Source organism: Fukomys damarensis, unplaced genomic scaffold, assembly GCF_012274545.1.
Source record: "Fukomys damarensis isolate Sample0158 unplaced genomic scaffold, DMR_v1.0_HiC HiC_scaffold_28, whole genome shotgun sequence".
In the NCBI taxonomy this organism is placed as follows: Eukaryota; Metazoa; Chordata; class Mammalia; order Rodentia; family Bathyergidae; genus Fukomys; species Fukomys damarensis.
The window spans coordinates 33,907,144-33,934,890 of record NW_022900940.1 but is presented as its reverse complement, the minus strand read 5'-3'; the positions used below and the strand labels follow the sequence as shown (position 1 = coordinate 33,934,890).

Here is a 27,747-nt window from a genome sequence, read left to right as displayed (position 1 = left end):
ATCTTCTCCTGCAGTAACATTACATTAACTTAACTGTATTTCTCTTTCCCCCATATAAAACAATGCCCCTCACATGGTGTTGTGGCCTAATCACCCTCGATCTGCTTTCCTGCCCTCCTCTTCTCTGTCACCAATCTTGGAAAAGATCAAGCTGAAATTAATGTCTTTTATTCCATTTAGCAATGTGGCCGAGCTTTTGTTCTTCCCTTACTGGGGGGAGGTGTCTATCTTTTCATAACTAAATCATCTATCAAGTAAATGGAAATGGTTCCTTCCCTACAAGGGATTCTGATACTGGCTCTTAGGATGACAGACAGCCTTGTTGCACTGCTGTAAGAATTTACAACTTGTCTTTGCATATCCTGCCCTGCTTCAAACAATACTCTGTGTGTTTCTAAAGTGTGAACTTGGTTTTGTCACAGATCTTTTGTTTCAATCTTCTCTTGGTCCACTTTGCTCTACTACTCAAAAGCCTCTTTACTGGTGTCTTCTGGGAGCAGGAAACAACAGTCACAGCATAAAGGTCCTAGGAACCTCTTCCTGCAATAACACAAACCTTAACATGGGAGAAGGCAGCAGGAAGTGCCCTCAGTGCATTAGTAGAAACCTGTTGCAGTTGGGGGAAGAGAACAGGAAAAGCGGAAACTGAACAGTAGGGCCCCACTCTGGGGTGGGGCAGGCACACACAGCAGGTGCAGATACAGCCGGGTGAGAAGCAGGGGTATTTGTGTAGCTGTCTCCACCCGCTGCCAGACCTGGGCCCAGATTCTGCTTCCAATTGAACACTAGAGCATCGGGAAATGTCATCTTTCCTCCACCTCTCAACAGAGGGCCAGCAAATGTCCAGTAGTTATGGCCGTGGAATAAACGTGGTGGGGTGGGGGGAACTGTGGGAGATAGATTCTCCTTGTAGAACAGCACAGGGACCCTTGAAGGCCAGCGGGGAAACAAACATCGAGGAAATGATTTATGGTGTGCCATCCCCAACCTAGAGGGCTGGTACTGCCAGCAGAATTTGAAGGCTGAGGTAGGAGGGTAACCACAGCAATGACAAATCTGGCAGTCAGGTCCTAAATTCACAAACCTCCAACACTAACTGCCCAAGCATAAGAAGCATTTACCTCAAGTGGGGTGTGGTGGTGCACACCCATAATCCCAGGGCTCAGAAAGGCCCAGGCAGGAGAATTACAAATTCAAACCCAGCCCGGGCGACTAAGTGATTTTGATCCTGTCTCAAAATACAAAATAAAATAGGACTGTAGATATGGCTGTGTTTAGTCCCCAGTATCACACACAATAAAGACCTCAGCAAAATACCGTTAGGCTAGCTAAAACGAAACAAAACAAAACAAAAAACAGGACAAAACAAAGCAAGTCAGCCCCAGATGCTGACAATGTTCAGAGCAACTGAACCCTAGTTCTAATGGAATGCGCCATAGTGCAGTTGCTTGGGAAAATTGTTTGGTAGTTTCTTATTTATTATTATTTTTAAAACTTAATTTTATTGGTACATTTAAGGCATACGATATAGTGACATTTATCATTGGAAATTTGCACCTTTACCTAATCCATGTTGGTTCTTCTTTTTTCCCCATTCCTCTGCCCTCCTTTCAACCCCTCCGCCCCTCCCTATCTACAAAGGCTTTGTTTCCATTTCTTCTTTTTCTCATGTTAATTCCATTCCCATCTTTCTTTTCCCCTATCTCTCTGGTAGTTTCTTATAAATTAAGCCTGTTAGCATCACATGCTTTATCAATCCTGCTCTTTGGTACTTAGGCTAACTGAATCGAAAACTTATGTTCGCACACAACATGTGCAAATATTTATACAGCCTTATACCTAATCACAAAAAACTGGAAACTGCCCGGGTGCTCTTCAACAGGAGGACGAGTAAACAAAACTTCTCTGGGAAGTGGAATACTACTCAACAATAAAAGGACAAATAGGGCGCTTGTACGGCAACATGGGTGAGTTTTAAATACATTTTCTTAAATGAAAGTAGCTGGATAGAGGAGTCTGCATGCGGTACGAATCCGTTTATACAGCATCCTAGACAAGGCAAAGCCGCAGCAATGAACAGCAGCGTGCCGAGAGGGTGGGGACAAGTAGCAACTGCAAGGGAACGATGGGAAGGAACTTGAGGGGCGACGGTCTGATTGGCACTGCGATGGTGCCTACGTGACTCTACGTATTTGTTAAACCCTGAACCTCCCAAAGAATGAATTTTGCTTATTTGAATTAAAGAAAGCAACAACAACAACAACAACAATAACAACAACAAAAAAGCAAGGTGTCAGGGAAAACCAAGAAGGAGCCTAAGCTGTACAAGGAAGTATATAATATAATTTAGTGTTGAGAAAGGAAGGAGTGGATGGATATAACTACAGAGAACATTATCTAAAACAAAAATTCTATTGAATTCTATAAAGACTACAGACCAAAAGGACTGTGCACAAGCTGTTCATCCTCACTGATAAGTTTGCTTTTCTGAATGGCACAGATTAACAATTCTGAATGTACTGTACTAGTATCAAACAAATAAATGCATATATTATGGAAAACAAATGCCATATTTCTCATTTGCCAGGGAAAGGAGCTCACAAATAAGCAAAGGAAGGTTGGAAAGGACTCTGTGGTTCTAGATTAGGTTTAGAATTATTGCTACAAACTCACGTTTGTTTTAACAAGACAGACCCAGGACTGTATATATTGGGTAAGTGTGGGTTAGGGCTCACTCATTAGTCCAGTCACGTGTTCACCGAGGAGGGTCTGGCAGCAGTGACACCCTGGTAACAAGAAACTTAGCAGCCTAACCTTAGCTCCTAAATACTTTTCTCCAATAAAAAGAATCCAGGCTCCCTGAAGAGCTGCGGCAGGGAAAATACAAGATGACAATGGAATAGCTTAGGGTCCAGAGAGCAGTAAAAAATTTAAAAAAATTAAAAGAAAAAGGAAAATGTCTAAAGGATACAAGAGTCAGCCACTTAAGAACTCCCAATATTTGAAGCTAGAATAATATGAGTTTAAAAAAAACAGGAATAGTGTGTGTATACATATATGATATATATATATCATATATATCAGATATATATGATATATATCATATATATCAGATATATATGATATATATCATATATATCACATATATATGATATATATATATATATATGATAAATATATCCTATATCCTATCTATTTGTCTATATATTAGGACACTTCTTCATTAGAAAAATCCCTATTAAAATGCTAAAACTTTTAGATGAAAGTTTAAGGAGAGGTTCTTGCATAATCATCTCTTCTTCTTCTTCTTGCATAATCTCTTCCCATTTATTTATTTATTTATTTAGAGACAGGGTCTCACTATGTAGTTGAGACTGACCTGGAATTCACTATGTAGCCCAGGCTGGTCTCGAACTCACAGCAATCCTCCTGCCTCAGCCTCCCAAGTGCTGGGATTACAGGCATTTGCTACCATGCTCTCAACATACTTTTAAAAATTTCTATATGGTTTTAATCGCATGTCCATAAATTCTTTAATGCCTCTTTCTCCAGGAGGCAGAGCTCCTTTCTTCTCCCCATGAGTGAGGGCTGGAGTTGGCGACTCACATCTAATCAACTGGGTAGAGAAAGGGAAAGAAGCTAGTAACTTTACAATGGGGAAACCTGGAAGGAAATCATGGCCAAGTCATGGCTATTTCCACCAGCAATAAGGCATATTGATATCAGTGCGTCCTGCGTGATACACTGAGAAGGGCCTCTTGTCTTTGGGACGTTTCTGCCCTAGGTCTCATCATCTGTCTAGGTGTTAGAAAACATTAGACAAATCCAAATGTAGGGACATCTAAAAGTAATCTCACTAGCTCCTTGTAAGTGCCTGGATGCCTCAGATGCAGGAGCATCCTTGGGTCCCTGAATGGCAAGGTAAATGTTTCACATAGGTTTTCACATCATGATGTCATCTAAAACTCCCTCTACCTGCCAGCTCATGTTGTAGCCAGTGTTTATTAATATAAACAGCTCTCTTTACGTCGGAGTGCCTCCCTTTCAAAAACCAAAGAACAAAGCAGTCTAGCAGTGGAATTTTCTTCCTATTTCTACACTCTGAACTGAGTCCTTATGTGAAAATACCATCAAATGTTTTCTCAGAAAAAAAGAATAAATAAAGCCACCACAAACAAGACATGATGACACTAGAAAACATTAAATGTACTTTTCATTGTTGACTGGAAGAGAAACCACTGAGGTGCTGGGTTAAAGATCAGGTCACCTCTACTGCATGGTGCCTTTCAATCTTACTGCTTTTCAAAAATGAGGATTTGCCCTGAACTTCAGAAAGCCATTTTGCACAGGAAGGATGTGTTATATTCACATTGTCACTGGTATTGATTTAGCTAAACGCTAAGTGGGGTCCCTCATCTTCATCTGTTTAGGGATGAATCTGCTGGACCAGAGAAAATTGCCCAATGTAAGAAAATTATGGTGCCAAGGAGGTGTGCATACAGGTGTCATACGTGCAAGGACATTGAAAGATGATGAAACTAGACTGGAAGCAAAGCGTCATGGGTAGAGGGAACAAACTGTACTTAAAAGTAGCTGTCATCAACAACCAGGTCTCTATAAAAGTCTTTTTCATTCCAATTTCTTATTGAGTACCCCTTGTTTATGAATAGTTAGGAAAGGAATATTTAAATAAAAGCAACCCTGTATAGTAGCAATCTCTGTTTAGTCATCCAACAAATATTTACTAAACACTCACCGTGAACTAGGCAATATGCCAGATGCAGAGGTAGAAAAAAATTATAAGACACAGTCTCAGTCTCTGTCTTTGAGGACTCTCAGTCTGCTAGGGAAGACAGACTTGAAAACAAATAATTGCAATTCAATATGATATGTCCTAGTGTAAATGTAAGAAACCAAATGTAAGTGTAGAAGAACCAAAAGAGGGTAGAACTTTCTGTAAAGATTTTACTTCATGGAAATAAAATAACTATTAAGGCTAAGCAATATTTGTTAAGATAGTTTTACATACACACATCTCCAAGGATGGTGCCATCTACTGTGAGATATAATATTAGTTTGAAGTTAATCTTGTATTTACTGCTAATTTTTGGCTACTGAATATAAGTAAGCACTGTTAGTGTTCTACACAGGGGAAGGCCTTCTAATCCACAACCAACCCATTTTCCCAAGCTGACTCCTCCCTACATTTCTGCCTCAGTAATATGCCCATATTCCTAAAATGTGCTTCTTTGTGTTTCATTTCTGTTTTTGTATATAGGATTTCTTCTCTCTTAATAGATGACTGACAAAGTCCAATCCATTCTTTTAGGGGTCTACTCTGAAATTACTTCCTATTTATCCAGGAAGCTTTCCTCTTGAATCCCTAGCCTGCAATGCTTTTGTCTTCTTCAATTCACTCACCACATACTTGAAGGTTTGGGTCATAATCCTGTAAGACACAGTCCTGAATGCCATAATCAAAAAGGTTGCAATCCCTCCAAAAGATCAAAATCCAAAAATATAATTCTGGCAAAAACAATGAAAACTTCCTTAAAAGGTATTTATTTGTAGTTTTAAAAAGGGATTTGTTTCAGAGACATATAAAAACACAACAGAACATTTCCCAGGTCATTTTATAACAATAAAATGGGGAGTCATAGGATACATATTTTTGCAAACATAAACACATGGGTATACTAATGTGAATCACACAGGTCTAACAATTATGAGCAGATGAGCAATTTTCATAAAAAGGTACGTAGATCAAAACAAAATGGATACAAGTCCATCATTATGGTTGGTAATTGTGAGCACACCTAGTTTTATAACTGTGGTTATTGGAAATACTGCAGTCAACAACCTGAGTCTTTCCTATTTACAAAGACTTTGTTTCCATTTTTCCCCTTTTTCACATTGTTTTCTTTTTCCTTATTTCCTTTCCACTCCCTTTCCCACTTCCCCTTTAGCCATTTTCTTCCTATTTCACACTCCCAATTATACCACTTGAATCTTATGTGCACTTTTAGTTTTTCACACCAGAGAAATGATTCGGTATTCACTCAAGTGTGTCCTAGTTATGTCACTTAAGAGTATAGCCTCAAAGTGCATCTATTTAGCTATAAATGTGTCTAGTTTCTCATTCTTTGTGGCTGGTAGTACTCCATTTGATAGAAAACCCACATCTTCTTTATCCAGTCTCCAGGAGATGGGCATTTGGGTTGTTTCCAAGTTTTAGCTATTACAAACTGTGCCACTATCAACATGGGGGCACATATATCACTGTGGTATGTATGATTCTTTTAATTCAGGTGGAAAGATATCCAGCAGAGGGATAGCTGGATCAAATGGGATCTCTAATCCTGGTTCTTTGAGGTGCCTCTGTCTTGATTTCCACAGTGGTTGTACCAGTCTTTGCTCCCACCAACAATGGAGAAGGCTTCCTCTCTCCCCACAGCCTGACCAACATTTGTTACTGTGTGATTTCTTGATAGCAGCCATTCTTTCTGGGGTAAGGTGAAATCTCAGTGTTGTTTTCATCTGCATCGCTCAGATGACCAGTGATGTTGAATACTTTTACATATATTTATTTGCTACTTTTACTTGTTTGTCTCAGAAACGTCTGCCCATTTTTGAATTGGGTCTTTGTATTTGGGAGTGTCTGATTTTTTTGAGTTCTTTATTTGTTCTCGACAGTAGTCCTTTGTCTAAGGAGTAGATGGTAACATTTTTTCCCACATGGTGTCTCTGAGCTCTGTTGGTGATTTCTCTTGCACTGCACAAACTTTTTAATGCAATGGGATCCCAGTTGTTGATTCTTTGTGCAAGTTCTCATGCTGCTGAGCACTTGTTCATAAAGTGTTATCCTGTACCGATGTCTTCAAGAGTTCTACCTAATTTACTTTCCGGTAAATTTAGTGTTTCTGTTCTGATATTTAGATTTTTAATCCACTTTGATTTTAGTTGTATAGTGCATGGTAAAAGATAAGGGTTTAGTTTTAATCTTTGGTAGGTTGAAATCCGGTTTCTCCAACATCATGAATTAAAGAGGCTATCTTTCCTCCGGGTGAGGATGGTTGGCTTCTTTGTCAAAAATGAGGTGGTTGAGTATGTCTGGTGTTGTTTCTGCATCTTCTAATCTATTCCACTGACCTCAGGTCTGTTTCTTTGCCAGTGCCATGCTTTTTTTTTTAAATCACAGTGGCTTTGCAGTATAGTTTCAAGTTGGAAATTCTGTCTCTGTTGCCTAGAATGGCTTCTGCTATTCTCGGTCTCTTCTGGTTCCAAATGAATTTTTCAATTGTTTTCTCAAGTTCTGTGAAATATACTGTTGGGATTTCCATCGAGATTGCATTGAATCTGTATGGCAGTTTTGGAGGAATGGCTATTTTCACTATGTTGATTCTTCCTACCCAGGAGCAAGGGATGTCTTTCCATCTTCTTATATCCTTTTCTATCTCTTTTTTCAGAGTGCTGTAGTTTTCAGTGTAGAGGTCTTTCGTCTCCTTCGTTAGATTGATTCCTGGATATTTCTTTCTTTCTTTTTTTTTTTTTGGTTGTTTTTGTGAAAGGAATTGTTATCCTAATTTCTCTCTCAGTGAGTCTGTTATTAGTGTACAAGAAGGCTACTGATTTTTGAGTGCTGACCTTGTATCCCGCTACTCTACTGAATCTATCAACTAATTCTGGAAGTCTTTTGGCAGAATTTGTTGGGTCTTCTAGATAGAGTATCATATCATCAGCAAATAGTGACAGTTTAACTTCTTCCTTTCCTATTTTTATTCCTTTTGTTTCTTTCTCTTGTCCAATTATCATGGCTGATGTTTTAGAACAATAAAGAGCAGGAGTGGTGATAGTGGACATCCTTGTCTTGTTCCTGATTTCTGCATGAAGGTTTTCAGGTTTTGACTATTTAATATGATATTGGCTGTTGGTTTGTCATAGATGGCCTCTATCAGGTTGAGATAAAGACCATCTATTCTAATTTTCTGTAGGTTTTTTTATCATGAATGGGTGTTGAATTTTTTCAAAATCTTTTTCTGTCTTTATTGAGAGGATCATATGATTTTTGTCCTGACTCTGCTAGTAGAGTGTATTTCACTTACTGATTTATGTATATTCAACCATCCTTGCATCCCTGGGATAAATCTGACTTGTTCATGGTGTATGATCTTCTTGATGATCTTCTGTATTCTGTTTGCCAGTATCTTATTGATGATTTTTTCATCTATGTTCATGGAGAGATTGGCCTGTAATTCCCTTTTCTGGTTGGGTCTTTTCTTGGTCTTGGAATCAAAGTAATACTTGAATTTGGAAGTATTGCTTCCTTCTCAATTTCATTAAAGAGTTTAAAGAGAAGTGGTGATAGTTCTTCTCTAAATGTCTTGTAGAATTCAGCAGTGAAGCCATCAGGACCTGGGATTTTCTTTGTTGGCAATGTTTTAATTACATTTTGAATTTCACTGAATGTAATTGGGGTTTTTAGACTTTTTATATCTTCTTCATTCAACTTTGGAAGTTCATATGTATCTAGGAATCTTCCCATTTCTTCTGTATTTTCCATTTTATTAGAGTCCAGGTTTCCAAAGTAGGTATTGATGATCTTCTGCATTTCTGGTGGATCTGTTGTGATTTCACCTTTTTCATTCCTACTTGCATGAATTGGAGCCTTTTCTTTCCTCTTTTCGATAAGGTTGGCTAAGGGTTTATTGATTTTATTTATTCTTTCAAAAAACCAACTCTGATTCATTGATTTTTTTATATCGTACTCAGTCTCCATTGCATTAATTTCTGCTCTCATCGTCATAATTTCCTCCCTTGTAGAAGCTTTTGGTTTGTCTTGCTCTTCTTTTTCTGGGAGTTTGAGGTTAAGCATTAGGGTGTTTATTTGAGCTTGCTCTGTTTTCCTAGTATGGGCATTTACTGCTGTGAATTTCCCTTGTAGAACTGCTTTCACTGTGTCCCATAGTTTCATATATGTTGTATTGGCATTATCATTTAATTAAAGAAATTGTCTAATTTCTTCTATACAGCAGCTTTTTAATTTAACATTATCCTCTTTGTTGATTCTCAGTACTATTTCTTGTGCCATTGGGGTTGTATTAAAAAAAACTTTGCCTACGCCTAATTCTTTAAGACATGTATCTATTTTAACTTCTGGCAGGTTTAGTGTTTCCATTTTAGCATTTAGATCTTTGATCCATTTTGATTTTAGTTCAGCACATGATGAGATATATAAATCTAGAATCAACCTTCTGCATATGGATATCTAATTTTCCAGTACTATTTATTAAAGAGGCTATTTTTCCTCCATGGTACGTTTTTGACCACTTTGTCAAAAATTAAATACCTGTTTGTACCTGGAATTGTTTCTGCTTCTGTTCTGCTTCATTAATCCACATGCCTGTTTTTATGCTAGTACCATGCTATTTTAATTATGGTAGCATATAGTATGACTTCAAATGAGGGATTGTGATACCACCTGCTTTCCTTTTGTTACACCGGATTGCTTTTGCTATTCTGAGTCTCCTCTTGTTCCATATGCATGTTAGGATTGTTTTCTCTGTATTTGTGAGAAATACCGTTAGCATTTGGATTGGGACTGCAGGAACCCTGTATATCAGTTTGGAAGTATAGTCATTTTGATTATATTGGTTCTGCCTCTCTAGGAACAGGAGATATCTTTCCATTTTCTCATGTTCCCCTTTATTTCCTTTACCAGAGTAATGTGATTTGCACTGTAGAGATCTTCCACTTCCTTGGTTAGGTTAATTCTAAGCATTTAACATTTTTGATGCTATTTGTGATAGCTCTTGTGAATAGTATTATTTTCCTCATTTCTTTTTCAGTGAGTTCACTGTCAGTGTATAGGAATGCTATTGATCTTTGCATATTTGTTTTATATCTTGCTACATTGTTGAATTTTGTTATTAGTTCTAAGAGTATTCTGGCATAGTTTCTTGGGTCTTGTAAGTAATGGGATTATGTCATTTGCAAATAATGATACTTTGATTTCATCCTTTCTGGTACATATCCCTTCTATTTTTTTTTTCTTGCTAGATTGCTCTGGCTAATATTTTGAGGACTATGTGAATGAAATTGCTTATAATGGAAATCTTTGTCTTGTTCTTCACTTTAGAGGGAAAGCTTTTAGTTTTTCTTCATTTAATATGATGTTGGTAGTAGAGTGATCATAAATGGCTTTTATCTGGTTAAAAACTTTATTCTATACCCATTTTTTCAGAGTTTTAATCATGAATTCATGCTGAATTATGTCAAAGCTTTTTTCTTCATCTATTGAGATAATCAAGTGATTTTTGTCCTTACTTTTGTTTATATGATAAATTATATGTGATAAAATACATTTATTGATTTGTGTATGTTGAATCATCCTTGCATCTCTGGAATGAAGTCTACTTGGTCTTGGTGTATGGTCCTATTTATTTATTTATTTATTGGTATGTGGGATTGAACTTGGGACCTTGTGCTTGTGAGGCAGGTGGCGGAACCACTGGGCTAAATCCCCGGCCCTGTGTATGATCTTCTTGATGACATGTTGCATTCTGTTTGCCAGTATCTTGCTAAGCATTTTTGTATCTACATTCATTAGAGAAATTGGTGTGTCATTCTCTTTTTCTTTTGGATCCTTGTCTGGTTTTGGGATCAGGATGATGTTAGCTTCTAAGAGTAATTTTGGGAGTATCCCTTCCTCTTGATTTCATGAAGGTGTTTGAAGAGTGCTGGTATTAGAGCTTCCCTGAAGTTCTTATAGAATTTGGCTGTGAATCCATCAGGTACTGGGCTTTTCTTGTTACTGTTTTCACTTTTGCTTCAAATTCATTACTTGTCATTGGATTGTTCAAGATGTTTAAGTCTTCTTTTTGGTATTTTACACATATCTACAAATCTCCATTTCTCCCAAATTTTTGAATTTTTTCTCATATATGTTTATGAAGTAGTTGATAATATTTTCTAGATTTTGGCAGTGTCTTGTGATTTCAACTTTTTCCTTTTCTGCATTGATCTGTATCTTTTCTTTCCTTTTTTGGGATGAGATTGGCTAAATATTTGAATTTTTTTTATTCTTCTAAAGAACTCATTGTTCAATTCATTCACTCTTTGTACTGTTTTTTTTTTGTCTTCATTTTATTGATTTCTGTTCTGATCTTTATAATGTCCTTCCTTGTACAAGCTCTGGATTTGGGTTGTTCTTGTTTTTCTAGGACTTTTAGATGCATCATTAGATTATTTATTTGGACTTATTTTGTTTTTCTGATGTAGAGATTTACAGCCATAAACTTCCCTCGTAGTACTGCTTTCACTGTGTTCCATAAGTTCTGGTATATTGTCCTGTACTGCTCAACTCTAGGAATTTCTTCCTTAATTCCCTCTATGATCCACTGATTATTCAAATTTGTGTTTGTAAATTTCCATACATTTCCATATTTTCTTTGGTTTCTTTTGCTATTGATTTCTAGTTCCATTGCACCATGGTCTGATAATATGCATGCCATGCTTTTATGTTGTTTTGGGTACACAGAAGTTCATTCCTCATGTGCTCATACAGACTACAAATTTGGCAGAAACAATAGTGGCAACTGAGTAGTAACACTGTTGTGTCAGAGTCTTCTTAACTTACCTTGCATGTAATTATTTTCAAACCAGTCAATAGCATTGCTGCTTCTTTGGGCAAATGTGGCTTTATTTCCTTAAATTTGTATGGAATTTCATTAGCTGGAATAAATGTCAATGCAGACAAACGATACATTTTTAAGTTAAATTTTTGTCATTGCAATGTAGTGGTCCTTCCTTGGAATTCAGCTTTCTACCAGTCTTATAAGCCAGACCCTCCGTGAGAATTACATTTTTTATAAAAGTTTCACTTTTCAAGAATTCAACATTCAAATTTTTAACCTTTCACAATTATAATTTTGGGATTTCAGATTTAGGGATTTAGATCTTTTGAGATTTCAGCTTCTGGTATTATAGCTTTTATGATTATACTCAGCACCATAAAATTCCTTAGATTGAAGATATTTCATCCTCTAAATTACACAGGATTTTATACCTTTTTTAGAAGCTAGCATGATAGCTGGGACACTGAATGGATTCAATACATCTGGCAAATAAATGCACTTATAGAAAGTGATGATGATAGGATGCTAGGAAACTTGGACTTGACAGGGTGTGAGCAAATAAATGTTCCACAAAGAGACACAAAGCTCAGAATTACAAGTAAAGAAACGGGAAATTGAAGGCATCAGAACTTTCTCAAATACCTGTCCAGGGCCAGCTTTATAGAGATGCAGCTTTCCCATCATACAGGGTCACACTTGGTTTAATGTTCTGCAATTGTCACCTGGAAACTCTCAACTATGTTTGAACAAAAGGCCCTGCATTTTCATTTCACAGGCTCTTCACACTATATACCTGGTACTGAAATCAGTTGAGAAAATAGTTTCAAGATGCAGAAAGTTATCAAGAACTGGTAAATACTGACCCTTATTAATAACCTGGAGAGTAACAGTTGAAGGAGCCAAGATGATCTGCATCATGTCCTTACAAAAGTCACAAAGGTCCCATTTCTTTTCTGCCTTGGGAGTCCCCTTCCACACTTGGACCAATTCTGCACGTTGTTTAGATTGAGCAAATGTATGTAAGGTGATGCATGCATTAGCTTTCTTGGACTGTCAAAATAAAGTACCACAAACTTAGTGGCTTACATGGCAGAAATTTATTGTCTCAGTTCTGGAGGCTAAAAGTCTAACATCAAGGTGTCAGAAGGGGATATAGAGAATTTCTCCTATCCTCGCCTGTTTCGTAGTAGCCTCAGGTGTTTCTTGGCTTGTAGCTAGCATCTTCCCTATGTTTTTACATCTATTTGTGTCTGTCTGTGTCCAAATCTCTCCTGTCTATATGGACACAAGTCATTGAAGTGGGGCCTAGCCTCGTTTTTACCTCGATTACCTCTGTAAATATTTAAGGTCCAAATAGGTCATATTTTGACATTGAGGGTTGGGCTTATCATATGATATATATGTATATATATATTATTTTTTTTTCCTCATTGAGTTTATTGGTACATTTTAGGTATGCAGGATAGTCACATTCATTATTGGGATTTTGTACCTTTACACGACAGGTCTAGGTCCTCATTTATCCCCTTGTCCCTGCCTTCCCTTCACCCCCTGCTCCCCTCCTCCTTTACAAACACTTCATTTCCATTTTTTCATTTTCTCATATTTTTTTCTTTTCCCTTACTAGCTTTCCCCTACCCTTCCCACTTTCCCTACACCTTTAGCCCCTTTCTTCCTATTTCACATTGTCCATTATATCATTAGGATCTTATGTACTATTATAGTGTATTCACACCAGAGAAACTAATCAGTATTTACCCATGTATGACTTATTTATTTCACTTAGGAGTATATCCTAAATATGTGTCCACTTTCCTATGAATGAATCTAATTTCTCTTTCTTTATGGCTGAGTAATATTCCATTTTATAGAAAAACCACATCTTCTTTATCCACTTTCCAACTGATGGGCAAATGGGCTATTTCCAAGTTTTAGCTTGGAAATAAACTGTGCTGCTATAAACATAGGTGCGCATATATCTCTGTGATATGATTCTTTTAATTCTTTTGGAAAGATACCCAGCAGGGAGATGGCTGGGTCAAATGGAAACTCTAGTCCCAGCTCTTTGAGGTATCTCCACATTGATTTCCATAGTGGTTGCACCAGTCTGCACTCCCTTCAACAGTGGAGAGAAGGGTTAACATTTGTTATTGTTTGATTTCTTGAGAGCAGCCATTCTTTGTGGGGTGAGGTGGAATCTCAGTGTTGTTTTCATCTGCATCTCTCGAATGACCAGTGATGTAGAATATTTTTTCATATATTTACTTGCTGCTTTTACTTCTTTGTCTGAGAAATGTCTGTTCATTTCAGATGCCCATTTTTTAATCGGGTGTTTATAATTGTTTTGAGTTCTTTATATATTCTGGATAATAGTCCTCTGTCTGAGGAGCAGCTGGTAAAAATTTTTTCCCACATTGTAGGTTGTCTCTTAGTTCTGTTGATGGTTTCTTTTGCAGTGCAGAAGCTTTTTAATAAGATGAGATCCCACTTGTTGATTCTTTCTGCTAGTTCCTGTGCTACTGAGGATTTGTTCATAAAATCTTTTCCTATGCCATTGTCTTCAAGAGTTCTGCCTAACTTATCTTCCAGCAAGTTTAGTGTTTCTATTTTAATATTTAGATCTTTAATCCACTTGGATTTTAATTTAGTGCATGGTGAAAGATAATGGTCCAGTTTTAATCTTTGGCAGGTTGAGATCCAGTTTTTCCAACACCCTTTATTAAAGAGGCTATCTTTCCTCCACTGAGGATGGTTAGCTCCTTTGTCAAAGACGAGGTAGCTGAGTGCATCTGAAGTTGTTTTTGTGTCTTCCAATTTGTTCCACTGATCCTCTGCTTCTTTGCCAGTACCATGCTATTTTTATCACAGTGGCTTTGTAGTATAGTTTCAAATTGGGAATCGTTATACCCGCTACCATGTCTCTTTTGCCTAGGATGGCTTTTGCTATTCTAGGTCTCTTATGGTTCCAAATTAATTTTTGGATTCTTTTTTCTAGTTCTGTGAAATATAGTGTTGGAATTTCAATTGGCATTGCATTGAATCTGTATGGCAGTTTTGGTAGCATGGCCATTTTCACTATGTTGATTCTTCCTACCCAGGAACAGGAGATATCTTTCCATTTTTTAATATCCTCTTTGATCTCTTTTTTCAGAGTGCTGTAGTTTTCACTGTAGAGGTCTTTTGCTTCTTCTGTTAGATTAGTTCCTAGATACTTCATTTTTTTGGATGCTATTGTGAAAGGAATTGTTTCCCTAATTTCTCTCTCAGTGAGTCTGTTATTTGTGTACAATAAGGCTATTGATTTTTGAGTGTTCACCTCATATCCAGCTACTGTGCTAAAAGTGTCAATTAAGTCTAGAAGTTTTTTGGTAGAGTTTTTTGGGTCTTCAATGTAGAGTATCATATCACCAGCAAATAATGACAGTTTAAATTCTTCCTTTCCTATCTTTATTACTTTAATTTCTTTCTCTTATCTAATTGCTATGGCTAATGTTTCCAGAACTATATCAAAGAGAAGTGGTGATAGTGGGCATCCTTCTCTTGTTCCTGATTTTAACATTAAGGTTTTCAGTTTTTGGCCATTTAATAAGATGTTGGCTGTTGTTTTTCATAGATAGGCTTTATTAAGTTGAGATATAGACCATCTATGCCAATTTTTTGCAGGGTTTTTATCATGAATGGGTATTGAATTTTGTCAAATGCTTTTTCTGCATCTATTGAGAGGATCATATCATTTTTGTTCTCGACTTTGTTAATATAGTGTATTACATTTATTGACTTACATATGTTGAACCATCCTTGCACCCCTGGAATAAATCCGACTTGGTCAGGATGTATGATCTTCTTGATGATCCTCTGTATTCTGTTTGCTAGTATCTTATTAAGGATTTTTGCATCAATATTCATTAAGGAGATTGGCTTGTAGTTCTCTTTTTTAGTTGCTTCTTTCCCTGGTTTGGGAATTAAAGTGATACTTGCTTCCAGGAATGAATTTGGAAGTATTGCTTCCCTTTCAATTTCATTGAAAAGTTTGAAGAGCAAAGGCAGTAATTCTTCTCTAAATGTCTTGTAAAATTCAGCAGTAAATCCATCAGGACCTGGGCTTTTCTTTGTTGGTAATGTATTAATTACATTTTCAATTTGACTAATTGTAATTGGAATGTTTAAAATGTTTTTATCTTCTTTGTTCAACTTTGGTAATTCACAAGTATCTAAAAATCTGTCCATTTCTTCTGTGTTTTCCATTTTATTAGAGTACAGGTTTTCAAAGTAGGTATTAATGATCCTCTGGATTTCTGTTGTATCTGTTGTGACTTTGCCTTTTTCATTCCTGACTGCATAGATCTGAGCCTTTTCTTTCCTTTTTTTGATAAGGTTGGCTAAGGGTTTATCAATTTTATTTATTCTTTCAAAAAACCAACTCTGATTCATTTATTTTTTGTATCATTTTCTTAGTTTCCATTGCATTGATTTCTGCTCTAATCTTTATAATTTCCTCTCTTTTTTGAGCTTTGGTTTTTTCTTGTTCTTGTTTTAGTAGTAGCCTAAGATTCATCATTAGGTTGTTTATTTGAGCATGCTCTGTTTTCCTAGTATGGGCATTCAGTGCTATGAATTTTCCATGTAGAAGTGCTTTCATTGTGTCCCATAGATTCCTATGTGTTGTACTGGCATTTTCATTTATTTGTAACAACTGTCTGATTTCTTCTTTAATTTCCTCTGTGATCCATTGATTGTTTAGGAGAGTGTTGTTCAATTTCCATGTGTTTGTGAAGTTTCTACGGTTTCTTATGCTATTGATCTCCAGCTTGATTGCACTATGATCTGATAATATACAGGGGATAACTTCGGTTCTTTTGCATTTATTCAGACCTGTTCTGTGTGCTAGTATGTGGTCTATCTTGAAGAATGACCCATGTGCAGCTGAAAAGAATGTATATTCTGATTTTGTGGGGTGCAACACTCTATAGATGTCTATTAAGTCCATGCATTCAAATGCTTGGTTCAGTTCTAGTATTTTGTTGTTGATTTTTTTGCCTAGATGATCTGTCTATTTGTGATAGTGGGGTATTTAGATCCCCCACTACAATTGTATTAGTGCTTATTTGGTTTTTCATGTTACTTAATATTTGTTTTATATAGTTGGGGGCATTAATATTTGGGGCATATATGTTTATGATTGTCATCTCTTGCTCTTGAATTGTTCCCTTTACAAGGATGCAGTGGCCTTCTTTGTCTCTCTTAATCAGTTTAATTTGAAATTTACTTTGCGAATACCATTGCTACCCTGCTTTTTTCTAGGCTCCTGTTGCATGGAGAATTGTTTTCCATCCTTTCACTTTCAGTCTATGGGCTTCTTTTTGCACTAGGTGTGTTTCTTGTATACAACATATTGTTGGATTTTGCTTCTTAATCCATTCTGCCATTCTATTTCTCTTGATTGTTGAATTGAGGCCATTGACATTGATGGTTATAACGGATATGTACTGATTTATTATTGACATGTTATTGGCCTTTTGTTGACTCTTTTTACTTTCCCCCCCTCTCCTTTTAGATTCTTGCCTTGCCTATTTGATTTGGTCTGTTGGGACTCATGGTGTTGTGACCTTCATTGTCTTTTTCTAGGATATTGTTTAGAATTCCTTGTAGTGCTGGCTTGGTGTTCATGATGTTTCTCAGGTGTTCTTTGTCATGGAAGTATCTTATTTCCCCATCCATTTTGAAAGAGAGTTTTGCAGGATACATCAGTCTAGGTTGGAGGTTGTTTTCTTTTAGGACTTGAAATAACTCACTCCAGGCTCTCCTTGACCTGAGGGTTTGTGTTTAAAAGTGTGCTGTGATTCTGATGGGCTTTCTGTTGCATGTGATTTGTTTCTTTTCTCTTACTGCTTGTAGTATTTTGTTCTTCTGTTGGGTTTCTGGGATCTTGATTATTATATGTCTAGGTGTAGATTTTTTTTGATAGTGACTAGTTGGAGTCCTGTATGCCTCAGTTATCTGTATGTCTAATTATTCCCTTCTGTTTGGGAAGTTTTCTGTAATTAATTCTGTGAGCAACTTTTTAAAGTCATTTGTATTTTCTCCTGCTACTTCATGGATTCCTATCAGTCTTATGTTATTCTTCTTTGAATCATCTAGGAGTTGTTGGATCGATTTCTCATGATCCCTTATTGTTTTTAAGAGACCTCTCTTTTCATGGTCACTGACTGCAATCCTATCTTCTATATCTGAGATTCTATCTTTGCATTCTTTTATTCTGTTGCGTACACGTTCAGTAGAGTTTTTAATCTCCTGGATATCTGTTTGAATCTGTTTTATGGATTCCATTTCTTTCCTCTGATGGGCATTTATTATTTCCATTTCTTTCTTATGCTGGGCCTTCATGGCTTCTATCATGGTCCTGAGCTCATCTATTTTTTTTGTCAGTTTCTGCTCTAGAGTCTTGAATCACGATTTCCATTTTGCTTATCATCTCTATGGTTATCTGGGAAATTATTTCTGTTTTGAGTTTTTTCTAGAGCCTGATTGATCTGTTTTGTTAGTTCCTGTGCTATGGGTTCAGGGTGTCCTGAGGGTTCACTATCAGACTTTTCATCCTCCTTTGCCCTACTGTTTGCCCTTGGTGAACTGGAAGTCTGTCTTTGTGTCTTGCTTAAGTGTTTTCTCATTTTTATTTTTGTTGTTGGGTTGTCCTTGGTTTAATTTCTGGGTTATTACTTAAATCTTTTTGATATAGTTGTGCTTTAGCTTTTGAGTCTCTAATGACTCATAGACATTCTCATTTTCATAATATCAGAGAAAACAACTCGTTAAATCAATCACAATCCTTTATCCCAATTGATACAATCAGCAACATAATAGGATCAAGCACAACTTGCAAATTGACCACTTGTGGTAGTCATTAATCTAGCACCTTTAAACCATGTGAATTAAATTAAAATCAAGAAGCAGCCCAAAATATGTTTGCAAGGAACACACTTTTCAATATAGCATATTTACCATTTAGGATGGGGGCTTAGATAGAGTTAGTACAAGAGGTGTAGATAAGTGAAAGAATTGGAGAGGGTTTCCAGTGAAGCCAGAGGACATAGAATGACCATATCTTTAGGAAACTGTTAAATTCAAAAGGGAAAGGCAGAGTGCAAGAATAAAGACAAGAATATATCCCCTTAACAGCAATAGGGGCTCACTTTCCCTTGAAATTATTGACCTATGAGTGAGGTAAAATGACAGAGGAAAAGAATATAAACAAAAAAAAATGATAAAAGAAGAAATCTGAGTTAGGCAGGAGCAGGAACAGAAAGGCAGATGAGGGATAATATGGTGGAGCAAGAGACTGAGTTGGAGAAAGAGGACAGAAAAAAGAAAGTATTTGCAGAGTGGAATGAGGAAAAGAAAGAAAAAAAATGAATTTGAAGGGCCTCTTTCAGACTATATCTTTGCTGTTATAATATACAACATGTGCAGCCATGTGCAGAACCAAGTCCCCTGTTCTCAGCTAGCCAATGGCAGATCCCCGTGACTCAGACTGACCTCAGGCCACCAGGTCCAGTTTGAGTTCCCCGATCTCCTGCAGGTTTGAACTCCACATAGTTCTACTACAAGTTTCCCTCGGCCTTTCTTTAAACATGTTCAAAGCTCGGAGCTCAGAAAAATACCCTTTATGACCACCTATGCCTCTGTAGAGTGGGTCAAAGGACTGGCACAATCAGGAGATCTGACAGCAGTGCACCGGGGTAGGGGTGTTTCAGGGGCGTCTGTATGGTTACCTTCTTTGCTGGAGCTGCTGGCAGTGCAGACAGGGGAGGGCATGGCTACCTAGTCCCACCAAATGGGCCCAAGCAGCCCGGAGGGAGAACAGATCTAGGAGTGGCCTTCCCAAATCTCACCTTCCTTGCTGGGGCTGGTGGCACACAGGAAAGGGAGGGTGCCCATATATGCAATGATTTCCATATGATATATTTTTGAAGGGAGCACAGTTCAACCTATAACATGGTGCTTGAAGAGGGACTTGTGTATACTGGGCAAAGATTGAAGTTTCAGGTAAGGATCCCTATTATGGGTAATGTCATGAGTCAAGAACGGTCAGTACAACCTCCTTAGTAAAGGGTTCTCATGCCATAAAGGCATCCGAGGAGTTTCCATCCCAAATCAGGCGAGTGTAGGGCTGACTGAACACTCTAAAGATGGCAGACAAAAGCCTCTCAAAAAAGATGGTGAGGGCAGGCTGTCTCTTCCTCTTTCTTCTTCCCCAAAGGCATCAGCCCCGCCCACTGGTCTCTCACTTCCTGTCGATGAAGTACCCCCGCTAAAACCCCTCATCACTGGAATAATGGTCATCAGGAAAAGCCTACCTTTTCTGGTCCGAGATGGCCGCCTCCACCCTGTGCGCTGCCACCTTACTTGTCGGATGAGGAGAAACAATTCTTTGATTGGGCCTTAGCATGACTTCGGGGTCCTCGGCCTCCGGGCTGCCCACCCTACTCCTCCAAAGCCCAGCCGGTGCAGCTGCGGTATGCCCAGGCCTGCTGAGCCGGGAAGGGAGCCTGGTCGGTGGCTGAGTCCAGCAGCTATGCAGTGGCCGAAGGTCATTTTGTCTTCCCGGCCTCTGCTGTCCCTGCCTCCCACCGTGTATCCCATTGCCCCTGCTGCTTGTGGCCCCACTAACTGGGGCACATTAGTGCCCAGCGGGCCGAGAGGGTTAGAGTTCGGGGTCGAGGTCAGTGAGATGGAGGCTACCAGGTCCCTGGCATGCAGCCACGGGGGCTGGTTGCTCCCCGGCCTGTGGCTGCTGGTCCTGAGCTGTCCTGGGGGGCTGCTCTGCGCCCAGGAACAGCCTTCTTGCTGCAGAGCCTTCAATCTCTACTTCCTCCTGGACAAATCCACAAGTACTTAACCCTGCCATTTTTGTTACTGTTGACTGGAATTCTACCCTACCCAAGCCCGTATTTACCCTACAGCCATGGAAGGCACTGTATTACCCTTGTATTGATCCTTCTTTATTTAATCATACAGAACCTTGGAATTTATATTTTGCTAGAACACCCCCAGCCGTTTGGGTCCCTGCTGATATGGAATGACAATCTTCAGATCCTTTCTTTAATCTTATGCTTCATCCCCGCAGTAAGAAAGATTTTGAAATTTCTTCCCTTACTGCTGTCATTGTTTCCATGGTGGCAGCTATTCCCGCCACAACAACGACAACAGTAATCTCACAAAATCAAGTGGCAACAACAACAGCAACGGTCAACCAGCTACCCTGCTATGTCAAGATGTCCGCGCAGCTGTACTCAATCTACAAATCCAATTAAACTTAGTTTGGGAGGAATTAATGCCCAGGTGTTAGATGTTGAAACTTTAAATAATGTTTGGGATACCATTTGGTCAAAAATTCAGGCTGAATGGCATAATTTGAGTAGTTGGATACGTGGAGGATCACATTAAAGTCTGGCTGATTCAGGAGCACCACACCCATCTCTCGTGAGAAAACTCCGCAAAAACCTCTAAAGTCCTGACTCCATTGCCTCAGCCCCTAAAGCATACAATCCAAAAACTAACATGTGGCCAGTAACGATGTGCCAAATACCCTGGTTCCACCCCTACCTTACCCGATCCAATAGCGATCCAATAGCGCCACCCTGGCTCCACCCCCACCTTACCCTATATAAGCCTGTGCATTTGCTGAATAAAGCGGAAGCGTTCCAGAAACCTCCCTGGAGTCTGAGTGGTGCTTCCGCCGCCTTGCCCTCCCAGTCCAGGCCCCCTGAACCCTGTTCCTCAAGTGGGCTTCCGGATGAAACTACAACAGGTGAATCTTTTTCATACAAAATTATTATCATATTAATCTCTCATTTGAATATAATTTATTTACATGTCAAATTTTTCTGTTGTATTATAAAAGAACTATGATTTCCTATTCCTTTTTCTTGGAATTATACTATTCAAAGGAAATTGAAATCACCCTTCTCTCAACAGGTACAAAGTACTGTTACAGTTGTCCTTCCACTACTACTCTCATCCTCCTGCCAAGAAGAAACTCACTTGTAAGGTTGAATTCAGGGCTCACATGTTTCTGTCACATAAGAGGCACAGTTCTGGAAGGGAACTGGAAAGAATCCTAAAGGTAACTTCATGTGATATCTTTATTTTCCTAATGCAGAAATTCAGGTTCAAGAAATTAAAATAATTTGCCTCTGTGTGCTCAGGGTTGGAAGGGAAATCACGCCTTGCATTTAATTCTGAAAGTAGGAGCTTTCCAGTATGTCATTATATTCATACATATGAATAAAAATCCTAGAGTCTATGGGTTAGAAAATTTCTCAGATACACGCCACCTGTGTGTTAGCTTTCTTTTGCCATGGTGAAAGGTCTAGGAATGACAGCTCAAAAGAGGAGAGTTTTATTCTGGCTCACAGTTTCAGTGGCTGAAACTCTAGAGGGCTGGCTCCACTGCCATGGGCCTAAGGTGAGATGGAAACAGTACAGGGGAAGGGTGTGGCGCAGGAAGGCTGCTTCTCTCACGGCAGCCAGGAAGCAGAGGGAGGGAAATGGAGCTGGAGAGAAGGGCTAGGACCAGATATAGACCCCAGCCAGTGGGTCATGCCCCGGAGACTCACTTCCTTCCACTACATCCACCTGGGGTTTCTGTCTTAGCAGATACACTATGCAAAGGGTGGAAAAGAACAAACGTTCCTCATCTTGGCTGTTTACTGCTCTGTGGAATGATGTGCTAATTTTCTCAATTCTTCTGATATTTAAAGAAAATCTGAGGATCTGAATTTTATTTAGAATTTTCCAAATTGAAGGGAAGAAAACTCCCATAAATTTTAAGAAGCATCATATAAATAAAACACAGTCCCCCAGAGGGATTGGTCAGCCTGAAGTCTCTGATTCATAGCTTCTCTTCTCTTCTTACTTACCCAATAATCCCCTTACTCCCTGGTTGGTGTTAGATTCAAGAGCACAAAGAGACAAATGTAATCACTTTAAGCAATAAGTATTCATAGCTTTATGTTGAATTTTCCAGGCTTTCTTTTAAGGGTTTTCACATTTGTTTTGTGTTGTTTTTGGTACTGGGACGGAACTCGGAATCTTACACTTTCAAGGCAGGCAGCAAGAGCACTGAGCTAAATCCTTGGCCCTTCAGATTTTTACTATATACGCTAATAATTTTTAGGGTTGGTGTGTGATGGTAGAAAAGTTTGTATAATCAGAAGTTAATGGGACTAAGTGATTTGTTATTATTATTATTATTATTATTATTATTATTATTTTTTTTTTGGTTTTTTGAGGCAAGGTCAAACTATGTAGTTGAGACTGACTGGAACTCACTATGTAGCCCAGGCTGTTCTTGAACTCACAGGGATCCTCCTGCCTCAGTCACCCGAGTGCTGGGATTACAGGCATGTGCCACCATGCCCGGCTAAAATTTTCAGTTTGGTTGGTAGTTGAAGAATTTAAGTTCTTAAGCAAGGCATAGTGGTATATACCTGTAATCCCAGCACTCGGAAGCCAGGAAGATGTCTGTGAGTTTGAGGCCAGCCTGGGCTACATAAGTTCTTAGAGTTACATGTTCTGCTCAAAATGTTTTAGGTCATGGAGGCATCACTCTTAGAGCAGTGTTGTTTGCACAGGTAGATTATCATAAAATAGTGACACTAGGCTTGAGATGCTTATTCTTATCTTCATTCTCTATGGCAGGGTAATTTTTTTAATCTCTAATTTTACTGACCAAGACTGAGTGGTAAATCTATTTTTCCTTTAAAGAGCAGGCCAATAACTCATGTCAGCACAAAAGACTTTCAGTTTTACATTCATTCAATGATCTGTACTTCCTTGGATTTTCCTACCTGTTTAAAAACTATGCCTCTTTGATGTGTGTGTTAGAAATAGAAAAGTGGCAAGGGTATGATTTCGATTATGGAAAAAACAACTTTGGTTTCTGAAGCACTTGCTCTAAAGGTGGCATTCCTAAGACAAGTCACAATAGATTCTCTTCCTCCACTGGGCATGCAGACACTCTGGTGGTGTTTTTTATTCTTCACAGTGCAGAAATTGTGGGGAAGACAATAGGCTTGTTTCTAATTTGGTGTTTCCGAAAGCTTGGCAAAATAGAAATAAGACTGTATTCAAAAGTTGAAAAAGAGCATGTAAATAGCAATAACTGAAATTTGTGATTAAACAATTAGCAAAAAAGAACCCTATGAAGTCATTAAAAGTATAAAGAGGGAGGCGCTTCCTGCTTTCTCATTACGGGTGTGAGCTGTTATTATTTAACACTGATTGAGCACCAGCCGTGGGGGAGCCATTCTGTGAATGGCAGAGTTGGGAACAGTGACTTCTCAGTGGTATTCTCATTGGAGACAGCAAGAAAACCTGAACACGTGTTAGCGCTGTATAAAGATCTGAATCAAGAGGAAGAAATATTTACCAATGTGAATAATGGAGTCTGTAGAACAAAAATAATTTTTGAACAAAACAAATAAGCAAAGTTGACTTTGAATCTTGCCTTGCTTCCCTTATCTCCAGGACTTTTGACAAAGTTACTTCATTCCTCTATGCCTTAATGTGTTCTGCTTTAAAATGGGAGTACTATTGTATTTCTTACAGTATTTTTGTGGGACTTGGTGTTGGTCACACGAAGTGCAGGAACTTCCTAAGCACTATGTGACAGAACCATTTTATTATGATTCTCACTACTAGCTGTCTTCATTTATAACAATCTCATTGTTTTATAATATTGAGGAATTCTAAGAATACCTAAATGTCATAAAGAATTTGAAAAAAAAAAAAAAAAGGAATTTAAAGGGCTCAGAGTGAAGTGTACCAGTCAGTTAGGATTATGTTATTTGATTTGGCTTTAAGCCAAGCAAATGTTCATCTGCCAGTTAAAAATGTACCACCTGCCTTCACCCTCTCTTTAATATATTCTTTAAAGTAGCATGGTGGAAGCTCTCCAGCTATACTCAGAACATGCCTTTTAATTTGCAGTTTTAAGCGTCCAGATTCTTGAAGGGATCCTATCTTTGCACTTAGAAACAATGAAGAAATTGAAAGATTTGTACCCAATAAGTTTAAAGGGACAGCTGCTATAGCCAAGTGCATTTGTAATATATTTTGCTTGGGGTTTCTCTGTGATGATAGTGGAATGTTATTCACCAGAATGCAAGTTAGAGATTATGTAAGAATGACTTTGTAGGGATAAGCATGTTTTCTTGTGAGACAAGAAACAAGTTAGCAGATAGAGAACAAAAGCATTCTCCTGCAGTGGGGAATATATTTGATGACCTGATGCAAATATTACACACTTTTGAAAGTGCTTGATACTACAAATTGCATTTTGTAGTGTGCACTTCATTCAGCACATTTGCTATTTTATTTTAATGTACACAATTAGCACTGTGAGTGGAAGTGTTATGGATAATAAATTATATGAACATGGAGGAGTTAGCTGTGGTGATCAGGAAGAGGCTGAGGGAGCAGGCAAACCAGCTACCCTTCCCATTTTAGTCCAAGGAATGCAGCAGGCAGTACAAAAATGTTCAACCAGAGACTGGCAACTTCTTGTAAACAGAATTTTATAGAAATGGTCAAAGATACCCTATTAATTTCCTGGCATGTCATCGACATTCATTTTTATTAGACCCTATTCTTTCAGAAAGGATAGCATTATTGCCAGCTAGTAGAATATTTATTGAATGCCTATTTTGCACCCTGCAGGCTCTTTTAACTCACATCGTAGCAGTTTTAAAAACAGTGTAGGAAGAGTTGTCTTCCTCAATGTTCTGAGATAGACTTTCTATAAAGTTTGCTGTACTTAGACAGGTTTTCAGATCTTTGCAATGGTCTTCATCTCATTCACTTCTTAGTTTTTTTGTTTTGTTTTTTGTTTTTTTTCTTCATACTGGGAAACGAACTCAGGACCTTGCAGCCTATGAGGCAGGCACAGTGCCATCGAACTAACTCCCTGGCCTATTCACCTCTCATTTTTAAATGCATAGCATAGATCTGTCATGCAGTCTACATAAACATAGTTAAAACAAAACCTTAAAGACCCTGCATCAAAACTCAGCCTTAGTAATGTGAGAAACTCGAGACTTGTAGATTTTCTACCAGATCTGTGTCCAGCTAGCTATTCCTTTGTTTTCCCTCTTGCACACCACTTTTGTCTCTATTTGTTCTTCTCTATCCCTCTTGATAAAATTTAGAGTGCCACCAAAACGGGGTGTGGCCTGAGGAGTGTAGGTTTCTGACGAGCTTCTAGGTGGTATAGATTGCTGGTTAATGGACAAGTTCAAGAAGAAGGGAGTGGGATTGGGGGTGCCGCCAAGTGGTAGAGTGCTTGCCCAGAATGTATAAGGCTCTGGGTTTGGTTGCCAACAGAGAAAGTGAAAGAGAAGAAAGAGGTGGGTAATGAAAGTGAGAGAGCAAAGGAAAGAAACTAGGACATTCTGTGTTCTATTATTGGAATATCTGTTCAAATGGGTCAGTAGTTCTGATAGGTATGGTACCCTTGTTATTTGTGGTATTTGTAGCATGACTCATAATATAGTCATTTTAACTATATAGATGTAAAACTGCCAAGTCCTTTGAGTAGATAAAAGCCTTGAATTCCCTTTTTTTTGTTGTTGACTTCTCTCAATTATTGTTTAAAATATAAGTCTAGGACAATAACAACAGCAACAAAGTTTTATATCTCAGCCATCAAATGTTACAAATAGATTTTCTAACGTGTCCTTATGAACCATATTGTTAATTGACAATCAAGAATTATGTAGATCTATTGGAGTAGTTTTAATTAATTTTTTCCCTTGGACAATCAGTAAGTTTTAGGAGAGAGCACAGATGTTTATTTAGAGGGCAGAAGAATGCGTTCTTAGGTCTGGTCGTGAATTAGAAGGTCATCATGCCCAAAGGATAATTGTGCCCATTTATTTTTTTGAGAACTGTGAAGGCGTGTATTATTGTGGGATGGTAATGGTGGGTTCTTTTTAGAGTTAGCAATTTCATAGCAATGATACAGCTGTGTTCTATGGGAAACCACCCAAACACTTGGCAGAAGTAGAATACCAATGGTTCATTTCTAATTAAACTTGTTTATTTTTTTCCTCAGGATGTGATGGCCTTATTTCAGGTTTCAGCTCTTTCTGAGATACAAAGGCTGAATGTACACAAAACATAGAAGGCCACTACGTTAGTCTCATTTTTTTTTTCTGCTTTCTGTTCCCTCATAAGAGACATTCATTTCCTTATCTTTTTTCCCTCCTGTCTTTTGAGCAAGATTCTTCGGGAATGCTCTGATAATGGCTATGACAAGTGTAAATAAAAATAAATATTGCTTTTCTTAAGCATATTTAGATTTAAAATCTTATTTTGATTCTGGCTTGAAAAATGATGTATCATTCATTAGGAAATTAGGCATTAATGGGCTGGTAGGACAAGAGGAACATTATAGAGCTTCTGGTTTAAGAACAAGGCGGTAGTGGATTCTGAATTTTTTGAAGACCAAAATAGCCCCTTCCAGTTGGCTTGAGAGTTCTTTGAGACTTAAATGACTTTATAATTAGTAGGCAAATGATCAACACCATGTGTTCCAGTTTGCCTAGGACTCTTTTCCCCCTGTACCCAAAAAATCAACTTACACTTGAGAAGGATATTTCAGATTTCAGAACAGAAAGGGTTTATATTACATTCCACCTTGCAAACATGCCTTCCAATTTTGCTATTTTCTCCCACTACACTGTATGCTCAGTTGTTATGTTAGAAGATGATGGCAGAAGTAGAAAAAAGACTGAAATGAGAAAAACAAAATTATGGTAATTTTTTTTTTTGCTCATTTACTTATTCTCTCTGCAAATGTTTATGGGACACGTAGAACTAGGTACTGTGGGGAATACAAAGAACTACATTTTTCCCCTTAAGAGGAAAAATTAATTTTGATGTTTTTAAGATAGTAAACTCCTCAGGTGAGAGATTTTTATGAAAACTATTTTATATATATAATGATATATATTTATATATATCTTCCCAATAACAAATATCTGGGCATCGTGTTGCAGGGTTGTGGCATGAGGTGGTTTTGTGGACTGCTTCCTACTGGAGTTGTGTGGTACAC

General features: G+C 38.0%; 1 long non-coding RNA gene across 1 annotated transcript in view; it reads left to right on the top strand.

Annotated features, from left to right (window-relative positions):
* The window catches only part of LOC104854313, a 136,401-nt gene that overhangs the window by 94,693 nt on the left and 13,961 nt on the right, over positions 1 to 27,747 (top strand). Inside the window, exon 5 of the long non-coding RNA XR_778051.1 lies at positions 21,609 to 21,756. This is a non-coding gene — a long non-coding RNA (uncharacterized LOC104854313). The remainder of the gene's footprint in view (positions 1 to 21,608; positions 21,757 to 27,747) is intronic.